This window comes from Hemicordylus capensis, chromosome 5, assembly GCF_027244095.1.
Source record: "Hemicordylus capensis ecotype Gifberg chromosome 5, rHemCap1.1.pri, whole genome shotgun sequence".
Classification (NCBI taxonomy): Eukaryota; Metazoa; Chordata; class Lepidosauria; order Squamata; family Cordylidae; genus Hemicordylus; species Hemicordylus capensis.
This window is the reverse complement of record NC_069661.1, coordinates 123,991,058-124,010,993: the sequence shown is the minus strand read 5'-3', so window position 1 is coordinate 124,010,993 and position 19,936 is coordinate 123,991,058.

Here is a 19,936-nt window from a genome sequence, read left to right as displayed (position 1 = left end):
ACTTGGCCTCTGTGAGCCCTTTTTGCTGCTGCTGCCGCCGCTGCGGCAATCATCACCTCCTTCCTCCTCTCACCACTGCCTCTTTCCTCCTCTCACTTCCAAGCTTCCTGGTGTTGTGGGGTGGCCAGTGAGAGGTTGGGAGATTTCTTTGCTGGCAGAAGAAAAGAAACCTCCCCTCACCTCCCCTCTCCTCCCTGCTGGGCAGGCTCCTAGAATAGCATGTGAGGGGAGAACACATGAGATTTCCTTTCGTTTCTTGCGGCAGCAACAAAATCTCTCGTGAGGAGGCCAGTGAGGCACCCAGTGAAGGAACGGGGGGAAGAAAGGAAAGGAAACCTCACATCCTCTCGCCTCACACACAACTCTAAGAGCCTGCCAGGGATATTAGTGAAAAGAGGAGGCAGGAGGCAACAAGGCAAGGCAGGGGGTGATGTGCCGGTCACCCCACATACCAATGGTGGTGGTGGGAGTTGCAGAGAACACAGACCACCATGCGGCTTGTTATGCCCCTGTAGCAGCCCCAATGCCTCTACTGTTGCTTCCTGATGTCCTCTGTTAAGAGTGACATCGCCCCCTCCCAATTCTCAATGGTTCAATGATGGAAGCTGCCAGTGAAATACCATAGGAGCAGTTTTCCCTCTAACAGGGATTTCCAGATGTTGTTGACTACAACTCCCATAACCCCCAAGCAAAAGGCATTGCAGCTGGGGATTGTGGGCATTGTAGTCAGCAACATCTGGGAATCCCTGTTAGAGGGAACACTGCATAGGAGCCACCACTACTGGCACATCAATTTTAATATGAAAGCACATGTAGGGAACTGGCTGCCCATCATTTTATGTGTGGTGCATCTTATGAAAAAGCCCAGCAAATGTAAGTACAGTTATCTCTTGATCCAGGGGACCAGCAAGTGTTTTTCATGTTATAAGTATTCCCACGTTCTGCTTTGCTTTTGGGCAGCATTTTGGATGCATAGTTGCTCAGTACAGCTGTCTGCTAACAACTCAATTGCACTACAATTGATGCTCTCACCCAGCAGTTTCTGCAGCTTATTTTCTTTGTCTAGCACACTGTTCTGTGTTGTTGAGACCAACTGAGATATTTGTCAGTGAAAATCAGTGAAATTTTCTATTTTATTTTAAATTACAAAGAGTTTTTCTTGACTGTTTCCATGGTGATAGTGCTCACAATCTTTTCAAATATGTCAATCAAATCACAAACACTTTTGCAGATTTGGTCACTGTACTGTAGTAATCATGACATACCAAGCGAGATCCGGCCCAAGAGACACACACATGCTGCTGGATCTATACAATATAGTACCTAGAATCCCAACATCTTAAACTTGTTCTGTTTTTAAGATAAGAGTTGTAGGTACAAATTCACCAGAGTGCTCAGAGATTATTTATTTGTTTGTTTGTTTATTATTAAAATTTTTATACTGCCCTTCCAAAAGGCTCAGGGCAGTTTACATTAAAACACCATTAAAATCAATTAACAATTAACAGGAGTTATAAAACTGCATAAAATAATTAACAATTAAAACATCATAAAACACCAATTAAATAGCCAAACATTTTAAAAACAAGTTTTAAAAAGCTGAGAAAGCTTGGTTGAAGAGATGCGTTTTCAGAAGTTTCTTAAAAATTGCCAGAGATGGGGAGGCTCGTATCTTAGTAGGGAGCATATTCCACAATCTTGGGGCAGCAGCTGAGAAGGCCCGTCTCTGTGTAGCCACCAAACAAGTTGGCGGCAGCTGGAGATGGACTTCCTCAAGCGACCTTAATGGGCGGTTTAGGGCTTCTTAAGTTATAACTAGCACTTTGTATTTTGCCCAGAAACCTATTGGCAGCCAGTGTAACTCCATCAATAGAGGAGTAACGTGGTCTCTCCGAGATGACCCAGAGACCAACCTGGCTGCAGCATTCTGAACCTACTGAAGTTTCTGGACTACATACAAAGGCAGCCCCACATAGAGCACATTACAGAAGTCCAGTCTGGAGGTTACCAACAAATGTACCACTGTTTTGAGGTCATTGATCTCGAGAAACGGGCGCAGCTGGCGTATCAGCCGAAGCTGATAGAAAACACCCCTGGCTGCTGCCTCAACCTGAGAAACCAGGGAGAGGTGTGGATCCAGAAGTACTCCCAGACTGCGAACCTGTTCCTTTTGGGGAAGTGTGACCCCATCTAGAACAGGTAGATCAAGATCGTCTCTATAGTTCTGACTCCGCACAATAAGTACCTCCGTCTTATCTGGATTCAGCTTCAGTTTATTCTCCCTCATCCAGCCCATTACTGCTTCCAGGCAGGCATTTAGGGAGGATATGCCAGCTCCTGAAGAGGTTGACATGGAGAAGTAGATCTGGGTGTCATCAGCATACTGGTAACATCCAGCTCCAAATCCCCTAATGATCTCTCCCAGCAGTTTCATGTAGATGTTAAAAAGCATTGGAGAGAGTATGGAGCCTTGAGGGACACCATACTTAAGCTCAAGTTTTGAAGAGCAACAATCTCCAATCAACACCATCTGGAATCTGTCCAAGATTCATCTGTCTGTAAAACAGTGCCTCTCACCCCCCACACTCTCAGACGTTCCAGAAGGATACTATGGTCAATAGTATCGAAAGCCACCAAGAGATCCAAAAGGACCAACAGAGTCACACTTCCTCTGTCAGTCCATCATCCTCATTCTCACCCTCATCCTCATCCTCAGTTTTGAAACAAAAGGTGGCTTGTTCCTGCATATTTTGGGCTCCCCCAGGCTTTCCCAAATCTATTTGTTTGTAAATGAAAAGGGCAAGCAATTTTTACTCCCCTCCGCCCCCATTTAAAAAAAAAAAAAACCTGGCCCCAAGAGGATCTGTACTCATTGAGCTTCCAGGGCTTACACAACATTAATGGCAAAATTTTGTCTGCTGGAAGCCATGGCATAGGAAGCTGCCAGCGGTGGGGATGTACCTCCCACAGGCAGCCCCTATTTTTGTTGAAGTAGGCATGCATGCTAGCACACATGCCCTTACCACGCCTCTGCATCTGATGTCAGATGCAGGGGACATGGCCAGACATGAAACTGGGGCCCTTCAGCCCCATTAGTAAGGTGCCACAGCCTGTGCTGGGTTTGCAGCTTGGCCCTGCCTTGGCAGAGAGAGGTGCTCCCTGCCAGGCTACGGACCCAGAACTGACTGAATCACCTCACTAATGGGGCTGAATGGCCCCCTTTCCATGTCTGGCCATGCGCTCTGCATCTGATGATGATGCAGAGATGGGGGTGTGCCCAGATGCAGAAATGGGACCATTCAGCCCTATTAACAAGGCACTTCAGCCAGCACTGGGTTCCCAGACTTGATGGGATTGCCTCTTTCTACCCTGCAAGACAGGGAGAGGCACTCCCAGCCAGGCTGGAAACTTAGTGCTGCAACTCTGGCTGAAGCGCTTGTGAATGGGACTGAGTGGCCCTGTTTTCGCATTTGGCCATTGCCCCTGTGTCAATGTCAGATGCAGGGGCTGCAGCTTTGGGCTGCAGAAGTGGCTCCAGGAAAATGGCGGCCCGAGTTCTTTGAACACAGGCGTGCAGTCGTGACTCCACCCTGACTGGAAGCGGGAGGGAAAGGGGAAAGGGGAGGGGAGGAATTGGTCTGCTTGAGTCCCTAACCATATTATCCTGGAGGGGTTATTATGGCTAGGGGAATACATGTCATGAGATTTCCAGAGTGGGGAGGACACCTTTCTTGCCTGCCTTCTGAAACCTTCCCCAATGTTATGAGCTCTGAACAGCACTACAAGGCTGGCTGGAGCTCTAGAAAGAGCATCCCTTAGGCTGGGGATACACTGCAATGTTTAATATCATATCATATCATAAACAAATACATTTTATTGCAGGTCCTCGTTTGTTTCCATCCAATTCTAGTTTCCTTCCAATTTTATTTGTGCCTGCATTCAAGCTCCCTCTGCTGGTTATATATTCTCAGTGCAGGTTCTAATCCAATTCCTTTCATTGATTATATAAGCCAAGAAGGACTTTCTTCAAAGGAGGTTCAGAAAGTAATTCTGCTTTGGACTCATAGAAGAGGTGGGACCAGACCAATGCCTATATGAGAACACCAACAGATCTTGAAACACTTAGTAAATCCTAAGACTGAAATCAATGAAAAAGTCTCTCTGTTTCTCTATCCTCCAACTCTTCCCCACAGCTGACTCCTAAACATGCAGCTCCTTTCGGATATTCTAAGAGGACTAGAGCATGATACTTTCCCCCACCTTTTTAATGACATGTCCCCTTGCATATAATCATCTTTTAGTTGTATAACATACATACAACAATAGCAATAAATATCACTCTTGAATTGTATTTAAGGGGCACCCCACTCTCTGAATATCGAAGTACAGCTATTGCGCCTTTGTTCTTTTGTGGCTTTGGTCTTCCCAAATGTGGCAGGCTACCAATGATCTGACATATTAAGACAGATCATTGGTAGCCTGCCACATTTGGGAAGACCAGAGCCACAAAAGAACAAATGTGCAATAGCTGTGCTTCCTGTGTTCCTAAGTCACGATTCATTGTTCTGTAGGATTGTCACCCAAATATTCAAAGCCTTTCTCATGTTACTGTTCTTTTTAAGCTGCGAGTTTGTACTCCTAGCCCTTGGCTCTAGTGTTGGGTGTTGTTAATTTTACTCCCAGTAGGTTAACAGCAGAGAACTAAGGAAGAGAGCACACACTCCAGTTACAGAGTAGGTAGCAGAGGATTATTTAGTCGTTGCAGCTATTTAGAGAAAACACAAGGTGATTCCTGTAGAACTAAATACTAAGTATGTATTGGTTAAGTACATTTGGATAAAGGTAAAGTGTGCCATCAAGTCGATTTCAACTCCTGGCGCACACAGAGCCCTGTGGTTTTCTATGGGAGAATACAATAGGAAAGTCCTAATCCTAATCTAAAGGGATACATACATAATGAATAGGTAAGGAGAGAGAGAGATGTTTCCATCTCCTCTCTTGGAGGAAAGGACAGGAAGTGCTGAAGAGTCAGTTCAGGGGTCATAGAGTAGGGACAGATAGGGAGACCGTGACTCACTGTCTCTACTCCCAATGCCCCTAGGGGTCATTAGGATAGTTGGTGCAAAAGGCCGATGCACTGGAACTCCATCTCCAGCCTCTAGCTCCTAGAACTGAACATCACATTCCATCCCAGACAAATATTGCCTGGCATTGTTGCATTTCAGAATCGTGCATTTGGTTTTTCCTTGAGTATTTTCAAGCACAGCTTAAGACACCTGGGAGGAAGTGACACTAACATCTCAAATGGTAGCTTGAGGAGAAAGCTCCCACTCCCATTCAATTTAGAATGCAGATTCTTACAAAGCCTGAATATTTTACCCTCAAAGAACAGGAGGAGGCTATATCCCCTGGTGACTGAGCAAGCAGCCACCTTGTAAAAGTGGTGATTTTCTTTATTTAGTAGGGGGAGAGCAACTGGCCCTGTCCATCCCCAGGACAGCATATCTCCAGTGGCTGTTGCTGGTGTCTATTTTATGTTTCTTTTTTAGCTTGTGATCCCTTTGGGGACAGGGAGCCATGTATATATGTGTAAACCACTTTGGGAACTTTTGTTGAAAAGCAGTATATCAATATCCGTTGTATTTGCCATATTCAAATGAGCACTCACAAAACCTGGAGGTGATGGTGTGGTGTAGTGGCTAAGAGGCTAAGCAACAAAGCAGGACTTGCCTAGTTTGAATCTGGCCTCTGACATTAGGCAAGCCACCCGCTCTCAGTCTCAGCTCCCCCAGCTGCAATATGGGGATAATAATACTTGCCTTACAGGATTGCTATGAGGATTAAATCATGATAATGCATGTGAAGTGCTTTGCAAACTGAAAAAGCACTACCTACATGCTAAGTGATTTTAGATGATTCAAAGGTCATGAAATTTGAAAGACTGTTACAAGATCATGTGGATTACCTTGAACATCACCAGAACAGGAGCAACCTGCTCTTCTGTGCTTTTAGCAAGAAAGTGGAGGATCATGATATGCTCCCCCCCACCTCACATAATTGTGGTATGTAGGACAAAACCTAGGTGATGCTTCAGCACAGGGACTGCAGAACTTCAGCCCTCCTGCAGATGTCCATAATCCCATTGGCCACTGTGGCTGGGGATAATGGGTGCTGTACTCCAGAAAGAGCTGGAGGGCTAAACCTGTGCAGCCATGCTTCAGCATTTCATGAAGTTCTTGAATAAGCCCACAGTGTGGCACTGCTACCCACTCAAGAAAAAAGGGGAAAAGAACCACAACCCTCCCACAAACATTAGAGGGTTTTTTGCCTTTCCAGCTTCCAGGTGTGTGTGTGTGTGTGTGTGTGTGTGTGTGTGTGTGTGTGTGTGTGTGAGAGAGAGAGAGAGAGAGAGAGAGAGAGAGAGAGAGAGAGAGAGAGAGAGAGAGAGAGAGAGAGAGAGATTTCCTTGATTTATATACCGTCCTTTCAAAAATGGCTCAGGGCAGTTTACATCAAAATAAAAACAAATAACATCAATTAACAATTAAAATCAAAACTATAAAAACAGCATTAAACCAATTAACAGTTAAAACATTTAAATAGTTAAAAAAAACCTGGAGAACCTGGCCAAACATTTACAACAGTTTAGAAACAGCTACAGAGAAGGCCCGCCTCTGAGTCACCACCAGACGAACCCGTGGTAACTAGAAACAGATCTCCTCAGATGACCTTAACATGCAGTGGGGATCATGCAGAAGAGAGCGCTCTCTAAGATAACTTGGACCTAAGTCATTCAGGACTTTAAAGGTAATGGCCAGCACTTTGTATTTTGCCCAGAAACATGTTGGCAGCCAGTGTAACTGTTTCAAAACAGGCATAATATGGTCTCTCCAGGTTGCCCTAGAGACCAATCTAGCTGCCACATTTTGAACTAACTGAAGTTTCCGAGCTATTTACGAAGGCAGCCCCACGTAGAGTGCATTACACATGTCAAGCCTAGAGGTTACCAGCTGATGCACCACTGTTTTGAGGTCATCCTCTTCAAGGAATGGGTGCAGCTGTCGAATCAGCCAAAGCTGATAAAAAGCACTCCTGGCCATGGCCTCCACCTGAGATACCAGGGTGAGGCCTGGGTCCAAGAGTACTCCCAAGCTGTGCACCTGCTCCTTCCAGGGGAGTGTATCCCCATCCAGCACAGGAAGATCTAACTCATCCCTCAAATTCTGAGCCCCTACAGTGAGCACCTCCATTTTGCTTGGATTCAGCTTCAATTTGTTATCCCTCATCCAGCCCATTACAGCCTGTAGGCAGGCATTTAGAGAAAGAATGCTATTTCCTGATGATGAAGATGAAAAGGAGAAGTAGATTTGGGTGTCATCAGCATACTGATAAGACCCAGCACCAAACCTACTAATGACCTCACCCAATGGTTTTATGTAGATATTAAAAAGCATTGGTAACAGGATGGAGCCCTGAGGGTCTGAGGAAGAGGGAAATGCTCCTTTAGAAGGGACCCCTTCCGTGGATGATGAGCCCATATCCTCTCGCACAGGGGATACTCCTCTGGGGGGGGGCCTCCTTGTTGTTGGTGATTCGATCATTAGAGGGATAGAGAGATGGGTTTGTGACCCACGTGTTGACCGCACGGTGAGTTGCCTGCCTGGTGTGAAGGTTGCGGACATTACACAGCATCTAGACAGGCTCCTAGGCAGTGCTGGGGAGGAAACAGCTGTCGTGGTGCACGTCGACACCAACGATGTGGGGAAATGCAGTCGGGAGGTCCTGGAAGCCAAATTTAGGCTGATAGGTAGCATTTTGAAGTCCAGGACCCCTAAGGTAGCATTCTCAGAAATGCTACCTGTTCCACACGCAAGTACAGTGAGACAGGCAGAGCGGAGGGGTTTCAATGCGTGGATGAGACGTTGGTGTTGGGAGGAGGGATTTAGATTTGTTAGGCACTGGGACACAGTTTGGGGCAAGCAAGGCCTGTACAAAAGGGACGGGCTGCACTTGAACCAAGATGGAACCAGACTGCTGGCGCTTAAAATCAAAAAGTTTGCAGAGCAGCTTTTAAAATGACGCCTGGGGAACAGCCGATGGGAGCTGGGCAGTATCCCGTTTGGCAAAAGCCATCCTTTAAAGTGTGAGGCTGCAAAGAATTCAAATAAAACAGAAGGGGACAGAGCAGAACTGCATAAAGAGCAGACGGGAGCCTGTGCCAGCAGGTCAAAGAGTCAAAAGAATAGCATACATCAGGGGAGAGATTCAGTGTATAGGTGCTTATATGCCAATGCCAGAAGCCTCCGAGCCAAGATGGGTGAGCTGGAGTGCTTGGTTGCTAACGCAGAAATAGATATAGTGGGCATAACAGAAACATGGTGGAACAGTGAGAACCGGTGGGATACTGTTATCCCTGGGTATAAACTCTATAGAAAGGACAGGGAGGAGGGGTAGCACTGTATGTTAAAGAAGGGATAGAATCTAACAAGCTAGAAAACCTAGGTGGACTGGAGTCCTCCACAGAAACCCTGTGGATAACTATACAAGGCCGGAAGGGAAAGTGCTACTGGGGACGTGCTATCGCCCTCCGGATCAAAATGCCGACAGTGACTGGGAGTTGCAGGAGGAAATCAGGGAGGCGTCAAGGAGAGGCAGGGCTGTAATTATGGGTGATTTCAACTACCCACATATAGACTGGGTAAATTCACATTCAAGGCAGGACAAAGAGGTCAGATTTCTAGATACACTAAATGACTGTGCCCTAGAACAGTTGGTCATGGAACCGACCAGAGAGAAGGCGACCTTGGATCTAATTCTGAGTGACACCCAGGACCTGGTGCATGATGTCAGTGTCATCGACCCTTTAGGGAACAGTGACCACAGTGCCATCAAATTCAGCATACATGCGGGGAGAGAATCACCAAGGATGTCTAACACAGACATTTTGAATTTCAGAAGAGGAAACTTCTCCAAAATGAGGAGTATGGTGAAAAGAAAGCTGAGGGGGGAAATCAGGAGGGTCACTTCGCTCTAGAGTGCATGGAGTTTACTCAAAACCACAATACTAGAAGCACAGTTAGATTGTATACCCAAAAGGAGGAAAGGTACCACTAAGTCCAGGAGGATGCCAGCATGGCTAACGGGTACCATCAAGGAAGCCATAAAAGGGAAGAAGACTTCCTTCCGAAATTGGAAGGCCTGTCCAAACGAAGAGAACAGAAAGGAACACAAACTCTGGCAAAATAAATGCAAGGTGACAATAAGGGAAGCAAAAAGAGTTTGAGGAACATTTAGCCAAAACTATCAAGGGGAATAACAAAAACTTCTTTAAGTACATCAGAAGCAGGAAACCTGCCAGGGAGGCAGTTGGACCATTAGACAATGAGGGAGTGAAAGGGATTATTAAGGAGGATATGGAGGTTGCAGAGAAGCTGAATGAGTACTTTGCATCTGTCTTCACGGCAGAGGATACTGAGCATATACCTGTTCCTGAACCAGGCTTTTTAGGGATGCAGGCTACAGAGCTGAGTCAGATAGAAGTGACAAGGGATGATGTTCTAAACTGTCTGGAAAAACTGAAAGCTAACAAATCACCAGGGCCGGATGGCATCCATCCAAGAGTCCTCAAAGAACTCAAATGTGAAATTGCCGACCTCCTTGCTAAAATATTTAACTTATTCCTGAAATCGGGCTCTATACCAGAGGACTGGAGAGTAGCAAATGTAACACTGATTTTCAAAAAGGGATCCAGGGGCGATCCGGGAAATTACAGGCCAGTTAGCCTAACGTCCATTCCAGGCAAATTGATGGAAAGCATCCTCAAGGATAAAATTGTAAAGCACCTAGAAGAACAGGCCCTGCTGGGAGTGAGCCAGCATGGCTTCCACAAAGGTAAATCTTGCCTCACCAACCTTTTGGACTTCTTTGGGAGTGTCAACGGGTGTATGGATCAAGGTGATAGTTGACATAGTCTACCTGGACTTCCAAAAAGCTTTTGACAAAGTTCCTCATCAAAGACTCCTGAGGAAACTTAGCTGTCATGGGATAAAGGGACAAGTACATGTGTGGATTGCTAACTGGTTGAAAGACAGGAAACAGAGGGTAGGTATAAATGGAGAGTATTCACAATGGAAGGAAGTAAGAAGTGGGGTCCCCCAGGGATCTGTACTGGGACAGGTGCTTTTTAATTTATTAATTAATGATCTAGAAGCAGGGGTAAGCAGCGATGTGGCCAAATTTGCAGATGATACCAAACTCTTCCAGGTAGTGAAATCCAAAATGGATTGTGAGCAGCTCCAAAAGGATCTCTCCAAACTGGGAGAGTGGGTGACAAAATGGCAAATGTGGTTCAGTGTTAGCAAGTGTAAAGTGATGCACATTGGGATGAAAAACCCCAACTTCAAGTATATGCTGATGGGATCCGAGCTGTCAGTGATGGACCAGAAGAGGGATCTTGGGGTTGTGGTGGACAGCTCGTTGAAAGTGTTGACTCAATGTGCGACAGCTGTGAAAAAGGCCAATTCCATGCTAGGGATCATTAGGAAGGGGATTGAAAATAAAACGGCTAACATTATAATGCCCTTATACAAAACTATGGTGCGACCACACTTGGAGTACTGCGTACAATTCTGGTCACATCTTTAAAAGGACATTGTTGAACTGGAGAAGGTACAGAAGAGGGCAACCAAGATGATCAGGGGCCTAGAGCACCTTTCTTATGAGGCAAGACTACAACACCTGGGGCTTTTTAGTTTAGAAAAAAGACGACTGCGAGGGGACATGATAGAGGTCTATAAGGTCATGCATGGTGTGGAGAAAGTGGAGAGAGAGAGATTCTTTTCCCTCTCACACGACACTAGAACCAGGGATCACTCCATGAAATTGATTGCCAGGAGGTCTAGGACCAACTTTTTCTAGTACTTTTTCACACAACGCGTGATCCACTTGTGGAACTCTCTGCCACAGGATGTGGTGACAGCCAACAACCTGGATGGCTTTAAGAGGGGTTTGGATGACTTCATGGAGGAGAGGTCTATCAATGGCTACTAGTCAGAGGGCTGTGGGCCACCTCCAGCCTCAAGGGCAGGGTACCTCTTAGTACCAGTTGCAGGGGAGTAATGGCAGGAGAGAGGGCACGCCCTCAACTCTTGTCTGTGGCTTCCAGCGGCATCTGGTGGGCCACTGTGCGAAACCGAAAAGGCCCTTTCACGGGTCCTAGAGCCCCGAACATCTCGAAAATCAGCGACCGACAGAAGGGCCATCTGAGCTGATCTAACCAGACAGGATGCAACTAGATGGGAGAGGCGGGTCTGTAGGTAGACAGGCACCAGGCCCCGCAAGGCTTTGAAGGTCAAAACCAGGACCTTAAATTGAACTCGGTAGCAAATAGGCAACCAGTGCAATGACTGCAGGAGAGGTGTTACCCTGTCATATTTTCTGGCACCCATAAGTAAACGAGCCGCTGCATTCTGGACCCGTTGTAGCTTTCCGATCATCCTCAAAGGTAACCTTAGATAGAGGGCGTTACAATAATCTAGGCGGGAGATAACAAGGGCATGGGTCACTGTCATTAATGCCTGCCAATCAAGGTAAGGGCGTAATTAGCGAACCAGATGAAGCTGGGCAAAGACACTTCCGCCCGCAGCTTCCACCTGCTGCTCAAGCAGGAGGCGCAAGTCCAAAAGGACCCCCAAATCACGAACAAGCTCTACTGAGGGCAGCACCAATGCCTAGTGGACAGCAGACAACATTGCAGCTCAGATTCTTTTGAGCCTACTTCTTATTCCATAGTTGACTTGAATTTTTCTGTGGACTGTGTATTTGTTAATCCTTTTCCCATTATGAATGTGAATAAAACAATTCATCAGTGGCTATCATGAACTGATAATGCTGTAATCCTGTGTGCAGTGTTATTTCTACCCCGAATAAGCCACCCCTCTTAACATGATGACTAAATTGTCTACAGTTGCAAAACATAGTTTTTGTAACTACTTATATAGGCATTCTATTTCCAATATAATTCTAACTCTGCTCCCCTGTCCCCAGTTATGGCCATAACTCCTTTAATTTTCTGTGATGCCACCATTTGGAGCACTGCTATTAGCTCCTAACTTGCAAAACAGAGGAAGAAGAACTAACACAACTGCAATTTAGGCACACAACCACAAATCCATCAAAGATTTGTTACAAGCTAAACACAACCAAAAAGCAGTTCAGCTTGATGGAAGAGCTCAAAAATCTATAGCGTATACAAGCAACACTTTTTAAAGTCTGGCAATAAGGTATCTAGACTATTAGCTCGCAGCCCTTGTAAAAAGCAATTATCTAAATTGGTTCCATCAATCAAATATGATATGTGGAGATGGAGGCTTCCTCTGATTAATGCAGCCTTTGTCAAATTTTTCTTAATGCTCACAGCTCAGCACTGCTGGCTCTGCACTCAGGACAGAGGTGACACTGTTGTGGGATTTTGCTGCTAGAAATGAAGGAGAGTTTTGCCCAAGTAACAGCCTTTGGGGAAAATAAGTAGCTGCAGATAGTTTTGTGGCTTAAGAATCCACCTATGAGCAAGCCATAGAGGTCAATGCAAGCCAGCAATTTGCTTTACAGAGTGGACTCTTGGTATCCATCAAAAGTTCACACTTGCTCATTGTTTCATTGAAACAAATGGGAAAATATCAGGGCTACTGGATCATCATTTCACTCTCCTCTTTGTACTGCCATTGGTCCCCTGTTAACTGGGCAAAGAGCAGGGGTGTGGCTAGGGGAGAGGGGGCCTGTGTTTGCCCCTCTCCCTGGTGGCACCTCGGAATGAGGAAGATAATGAAGCAAATAGGGAGGAGTGGAGCTGGAAGACCCTCAGGAGCCTGGGGGCCTGGGTTCTTTGAACCCACCTACTCAATTATAGCTACAGCCCTGGCAAAGAGACACCTTTTCAAAGTGGTGATTCTCCTTATTGAGCAGGGGGAGAGCAACTGGCTCTATCTAACCGTAGCACAGCATCCCTCCAGCAGGCGCGGCTCGTGAACTCTCCTCCGGTGGGGGGGGGCGAGCTGCTTCTTTAAGGGTAAACGGAGCCTGTGCTCCGTGCCGCCCAGCAGCCCCCGCAGCGGGGAATCACCTCCGCCACTCACCTGGCTCCCACGGAGGCGAACCCCCGCCAATGGCCAGGTGAGTGGCGGAGGCGATTCCCAGCCACAGGGGCTGCTGAGCAGCACGGAGCACCGGCTCCGTTTACCCTTAAAGAAGCCGCCCACCACCCTCCCGGAGGAGAGTTCACAAGCCGCGCCTGCCCTCCAGTGGCTGGTGCTGGTGTCTACCTTCTGTTTCTTTTTTAGATTGTGAGCCCTTTGGGGACAGGGAGCCATATTGTTTGTTTGTTTGTTTGTATCTATGTAAACTGCTTTGGGAACTTTTGTTGAAAAGCGGTATATAAATATTCATCATATTTGTATTGGTCCTAAGGAGGCCAAGGTGTTCCTTAGCTTTTGAAATATTCTATCTTGGTTGAGGAAACCTAGATTTGGATAAATGCATGACAAGGATTTGAAGCAGGATGACGATTCACAGAGCATTGAGACCACATTTGCCAGCTGCAGATGAGAGCAAGTGAGAGAGTGGCTTGGGGAAGGGGGGAAGTATCACCCTTAGTTAGGATTCCTATAAAAATCTATCCTGTCCTTTCTCACCTCACTGCAACAACAGAATCCTCTCCCACTTTCAACATGTGTTGTTGGCATATTTGCTTTCTGCTCCCCTCTCCTTCTCCCGCTCAAATGCTATACCACCCATAAACACATGCACAGTGAGAACAGGGAATAATGGGCTATCTTGTTTGTAGGATATATAATCCAAATATGCATGGGCGGGATGGAGAAGCCTCCAAATACCTCTGTGGACCATTTGAGAGAGAGAGCTATTCCTGGGTTAGAGGCAAAGTTAGGGCTCCCTTCCCCCCTCCACCATGGCGCATTCCAGACTAGGCCCTACAACGGGATCAGGACGAATCTCGCAAGTGTGCTTCCACACTTCCTGTGTCATGACACCACAATCCCTACGCGGACAGCAGGGGGCCGTTTACATTTCCAATGCCTTGTTGCAAATTTAATCGCTGCGATTTAGAGCAAGGACGTTGCATATCTGATGTGAAAAAGTTGCTGTTTTCTCGAGTTGTTAGTTTCTGCAAGACTGCTCCCCATGCTGTTTGGGGCCTGAATGTGACTTGCCCAAACGGAGGCATTTTGCTGCTAATGAGCAGCTAGTCTGGAAAGCGCCCTCCTCATATATATAAGTGCCTGCTCATATATCATATATCCTAAAGAACAAGTAGAGATTATTCTCTGCTGCTCCAGAACTAATGCATCCCCACACCTTTTGTGTTTATTGGGGGTTTCTGACTTCAGAGAAACTCCTGCTTTGGGGGGCAGGGATTTGGACAGCTTCCATTCTTCCTACTCAGATCCCCGAGGGCCTAGGTGCTAGCCTGGAATGCCTGAGGGTAGAGACCTCTGAAGGAGTGCTTAATGGCAGACCCATGCCTGAGCCATTTAATATTATATGAGTGAATGAAGGACAGCAGCATCAGACTTCCTCTAGAAGTGAGATTGTATGTGATTTATTAATGGCATTTTTAAAAGTTGAAAACTCCTGGAAAAGGTGCCTTGGGGACAGTGGCGGTTTCCAGATTACACCCTACAACAGTGTCACTACGTGTCCATTAAGTGTACTTCCGTACTGCCTGTGTTTCAACACTGCAGTCCCTGCACTGTCAGCAAGGTGCCATTCACAATTCCATTGCCACCTTCTGGCTTTTATCTATGTGTTACAATACTACAACATTGTAAAAAAAAAAGCAAAAAAGCTGTATTTTCCCATTGTAGGAGGTCCACGCAAGCTAGAAAAGACTGCTTCCCCCGCTGGTGGCCTTGCACAACAGCCTTTATTTATGATTTCAAGACAATCCTGCCAAGCCAAAATAAACTACTGCTGAACAGCGTGTAATCTGGAAAGCACCAGTTTGTGCTTTGGTATGACCAAGCAAAGTTACAGCCCAAAAGGTTTGGTATAAATCTTCCAGCTCTTCCTTAGAAATGCCCCATCAGTTGTGTTATCTTGGCAAATGCATACTTTCTCCCTGAGTGACAGCTTGCTTTGTTGGCACAGCTGGAATCTTTGTCCTATACCAGGAATATGGTCCAGTGATGGCTCACTGACCAATATGTGGTAGACCACCTAAGGCCTCCTGGTTGCTGGAATCTCTGCAGAGTTGCCAGACAAGGTGGATAGTAGACCTTGATTTGATTCAGCAAGGCACTTTTTATGGCCTTAGGCAAAAATGCACCTTCAGTATCCGCTAACACAGATTAATTGTTAATAGATCCTGATTATTGATTTTTGCTTTCCACTTTAATACAAGGCTGTACCTAGTGAATTCCAGTTTAAAGAACAAAACAAAAGCAGCACAAAAAGTGAAGTTCAGCCTTCTTTTGTCCTTTACCATGCAGGAATTTAGACCCTTCAAGAGAAAGAGGAGCCACAGGATGTGTGTGTATTCATGGAAGCATGTTAAATGGCTTAAGGAAGGTGTGATGGTATAAAAGATTACTTAGGTAATTTGTATTTACCACTTTATTCTGTGTTCTACTATGATATGTGTTAAATGAAAAAATAAGAGGGGAAAGAGATGCTACTCTTTTCATGATTAATAATAACTCGGTTGGTGTTCTGAGTATTCTTTCTGGCACTTTTCTATCCAATGGGCAAATTATATCAGATAAAAAAGGAGTAATATCAGTATGGTCTGACCTGATGCACTTCTGGTCAGGTGATATTGCCAAGCAGGAAAGCAAATCTTGGGTTTTCAAGAAAACTATTTCACAATGGACATTAAGGCATTTCACTATACATCAAGACTGGCTTAATCCAGAATTTCACTCTTTCAATTCAAGTTGAAGAGGCTAAAATATGGAGACTAAATTCAAGATGCTACTAGAATATACAGGGGAGCCCCATTTATTGCAAACTCACTATCTGCAGTTTCATGTATCTGCAGTCAGGTAATAGACACCCAACCTCAGTGTGCATGAAAAAAAGGTCTTTAAAGGGTTAATTCCATGTAAACATGGGTCAGGGCCATTTTGAGACTGGGAGTTTTTATGGCACATTTTGCAACAAAAAAAAAAAGTGGGGGGAGGAAATGTGATTTTTGGCTAATATTTTACTCTTGGGGGGCATTGCTAGACTGCTGGGGACCCATGAAGCATGGTAGGCCACTTCCCTCATTTTTAGGGCCTTCTACCCCATTTTTTGGACATTTTTACACCCTCTAGGAACCTAACCCCCAGATTTCCATAGCCCCAATGACTCCATATTAGTGGTTTTCAAATCCACAGTAGTAGCAGAAAACAGAACCCTATGCGAATACTGAGGTTCTCCTGTACTAAAATTGTACAAATAACTTCCCTAGCATACATACAATGCAGCACCCCATTTCAATGGAAAATCAGTGTGTGTGTGTGTGCTGGCTCCATGTGATTCCAAACAGTGTCCTCACTGCTCTTGGTCTTTCAAAGTCTCCGCAGCTCCTAAGAGTTGTGTCACCACTGTAGGTACACTACAATTAGTCGGAATGGGTGCAGCATTGTTGCAGTGGTGATACAATTCTTAGGAGCCATGGAGACTTTGGGAGTTCAGTAGCAACAAGGATGAGGTTTGGAATCTCATGGAGTCAGCATGTGTGCCCCACTCCACCATCAGTGCACTGCATGGTATGTAAGTCCATATCTAATAATACCTTTTTCACAGAAGACACAAAGATTACCGGGCAGATTAGCTGTTCAGTGAAACACTTCTTTGCCAAGTCTAGCAGTGTTTCTTGCAATCAAGTAAGTTACTACAGTGGGCCCACTGCAAGTAGTACTTTGTTCCTTGTCTCTTCCCCACTCTATCTCCCCTGCTATGAGTATCAATGAAGTTCAATCTATGCCTCAAGATCTTATTTCTGATTGTACTGCAAAAGGAAAGAGAACATGCACTATAAAAGATGTTCCTTTTTGTCAGGAGCTCTGAACTCCTGACAATGAACTTTACACTGAATGCCGATCATTCTGTCTCCATCTCTTTCAAGAAATTAAAAAGGGGTGAAATATACCTTCTCTTTGTCTGGACTAAAAATAATTTCAGCAGTGTTGCTCTGTTGTTCTGTTGCTGTATTCTCTCTGGGATTTCAAATCTAAACCTGAGTCAATGACATATTTTGGCAGTAGGGAGCACTTCGCAGCACAAATTTATATTTCATAATCTAGTTTTGCAAAATGGGGTTTGTTTAAATTGTGTGCAAGAACACAAATATTGCTCATTACAACTGCTGAACTAAGCCCCGATGCAGCTAAGGCTACTTATGCTAGTCCCATTGAAATCAATGGAGTTTAAGGTACATGCAACTTTGTGCTAAAGATTTCAGTGGAGCTTAAGTACAATCACCTTTAGTAAGATCCACCCTTTTAGGTTTAATTCTTATAGCTGCCTACTCCAATCCAAAGAAAAATAGTTGTGTTTATGTCCCAGTGAGATATCCCAAGTTAGCCAAAACTAAATTAAGTACCATTGATTTTAACGAAGCCTGATCTGAAATCCACCATCTCAGTTTCACTGCCCCATGCACAGGCAACAAATTTCAGGGGTGATTTTTGTGACATGGTGGGCAAAACCAGAAAGCCAGCCACTTAAGAAACTAACTCAGAAGTCTCCTCTCCATGGCTACACTGTTATGTACCGCTGTTCTAAAGGGACTTCTGAGTTTAAACAAAAATGGCAGTCACCAGGGTCATCGTGAAAGCAATTTGGCTGAGTTTGATTTTTCTGTACAATAGTTTGGAAGGCAAATGCTGGTCAGAAGAGAAGGTGACTCAAGCAGACAAGGGCTTTCAACTGATGCTTTAGTACAATGATGACAGTCCACTCTTCTTGCATAACATTGCAATGTGTGAGAGAAAGCCCCACTCATTCTGCTTAGTCATAGGCATGTGTGTCCTTGCATACAGGGATGATTGGAGCTGAAACACTGCTGATGATTTGTTAAACAGCCACCCTGTTCAATAAACAGCAAATGGAAAATGCATGTACCCAAAACAGGGAAATTATTTCAAGATTATGAGCTCGCTAAACCCAATTTTAAATTGTGTGTAATTACATACACAAATTTTAGGGGCCTTATTTTTAAAAATGGGGAGTTTGATAATTAAAAGAACAAGTTGTTCTGGTAAGAACTAATCTGCCTACTTTCCTTTCACTATAATCTTAATTGATAATTACCATATTCACAAATTAGCCATCTTCACACGTCCACCATCTTGAATTGGGGTGGATGACATCCTCACAAACTATCCTGTTGAGGTATCCCTATATGTCACTCACTACAAATGTATCAAACCTGGTTAGACAGCCCACTTGCTCCTCAAACATTCACACAACCACCACACTGGGGTGGGTAACACCATTACAAACTATGCCATTTAGGAGTCCCTATGTGTCTCTACAGCTGTAGCAAATTTGGTTCAAATCAGTTAGATGGTTCACAAGTTAGCCCAGGGGCGGAGCCACAATTGAGCGGATGGGTTCAAAGAACCCAGGCCGCCGCTAATCAGGGGCCATGCCCAGTGCCCCAACCACATCCCTGCATCTGACGTCAGATGCAGGCGGCGTGGCTTTGCTCCCAAATGGGGCCATGTGGCCCCATTTGAGAGCAAATACCAGCCAGCACTGCATTCACAGTGTGGCTGGGAACTGCTCTCCCTGCCTTTAAAGGAATATGCTGGCCAGAATATGATCCCAAATGGCATATTTGTATTAATTTTTAATACAAATATTAAAGTGTATTAGATTACAGTTTAACATAAAACATCTATAAAATTAATAGCTCAGAATTAGTAGTCAATCATGAAATAGTTCTACTGGCACTTCACTAGGTGAACTACTTTTTTCCCTCTGGAATTGCCATACTTTTTTCATGCATTTTTCATACATCCAGATTATGTCACTGTCAGATCATTTCAGTCCAGTTTTCTGTGTTGTTCTCCTGTGGTTTTTCAGACTTGATTTATGGTAACTTAATAAAGCACAGTTGCAGCAGCAACTTGTCCAGTGCGGACAGCTAAAGTACTACTAAGGTTTTCATGGTTCCTGTACCTTTAAATAAAACACATTGGCTGACATACTGCACAATACTCCATGCACGGTAACATGTACACAATTGTGCAACTTCATTCTTGCACAAATGCAAAAATGATGCAAATGGAGTTGTGCAATAATACAGCCATTGGGAATAATGGCCATACTACCATGCAACTGTTGCACAATTTTTCATTTGCCCAAGAGCACACACACAACTGTCTGCACGTTGTGTTTTGATGCACATGAAATGCTGTGCAGTATGTCAACCATGCTATTCACAGCTTCTGCCTGCTTGTTTGCTGCCTGTTGCTCCCAGTTGGGAGATTATTAGTGAGTAATAAGCCCCTAATCCTTAGAGCAGGGATAGGCAATCTTGGCTCTCCAGCCTTTGTTGCACTACAACTCCCATCATCCCCAGCCACAATAATTTGTGGCTGGGGGTAATGGGAGTTGTAGTTCAGCAATAGCAGGAGAACCAAGGTTGCCTACCCCAGCCTTAGAATGTACCAGAATAGAAGCTTCTTGATTTAAGGGCCTTCAGGGCGAAAAAACAAACACCACTCCAGCTTCCCTTCGTTTCAATAGGAAATCCACCCTAATCTGATCTTTCAGAGCAGCAGTTTAAAAACTGCAGAATGACAGCCCCAGATTCACCCACATCTATGACGAGGGCATTTTGCTACAGTTTAAGCAGGATTTCAACCTTTTACAAGTTTCAATTGCAGGGCTGCTGACCTCCAAACACAATGCTCCATCTCATAGGAAT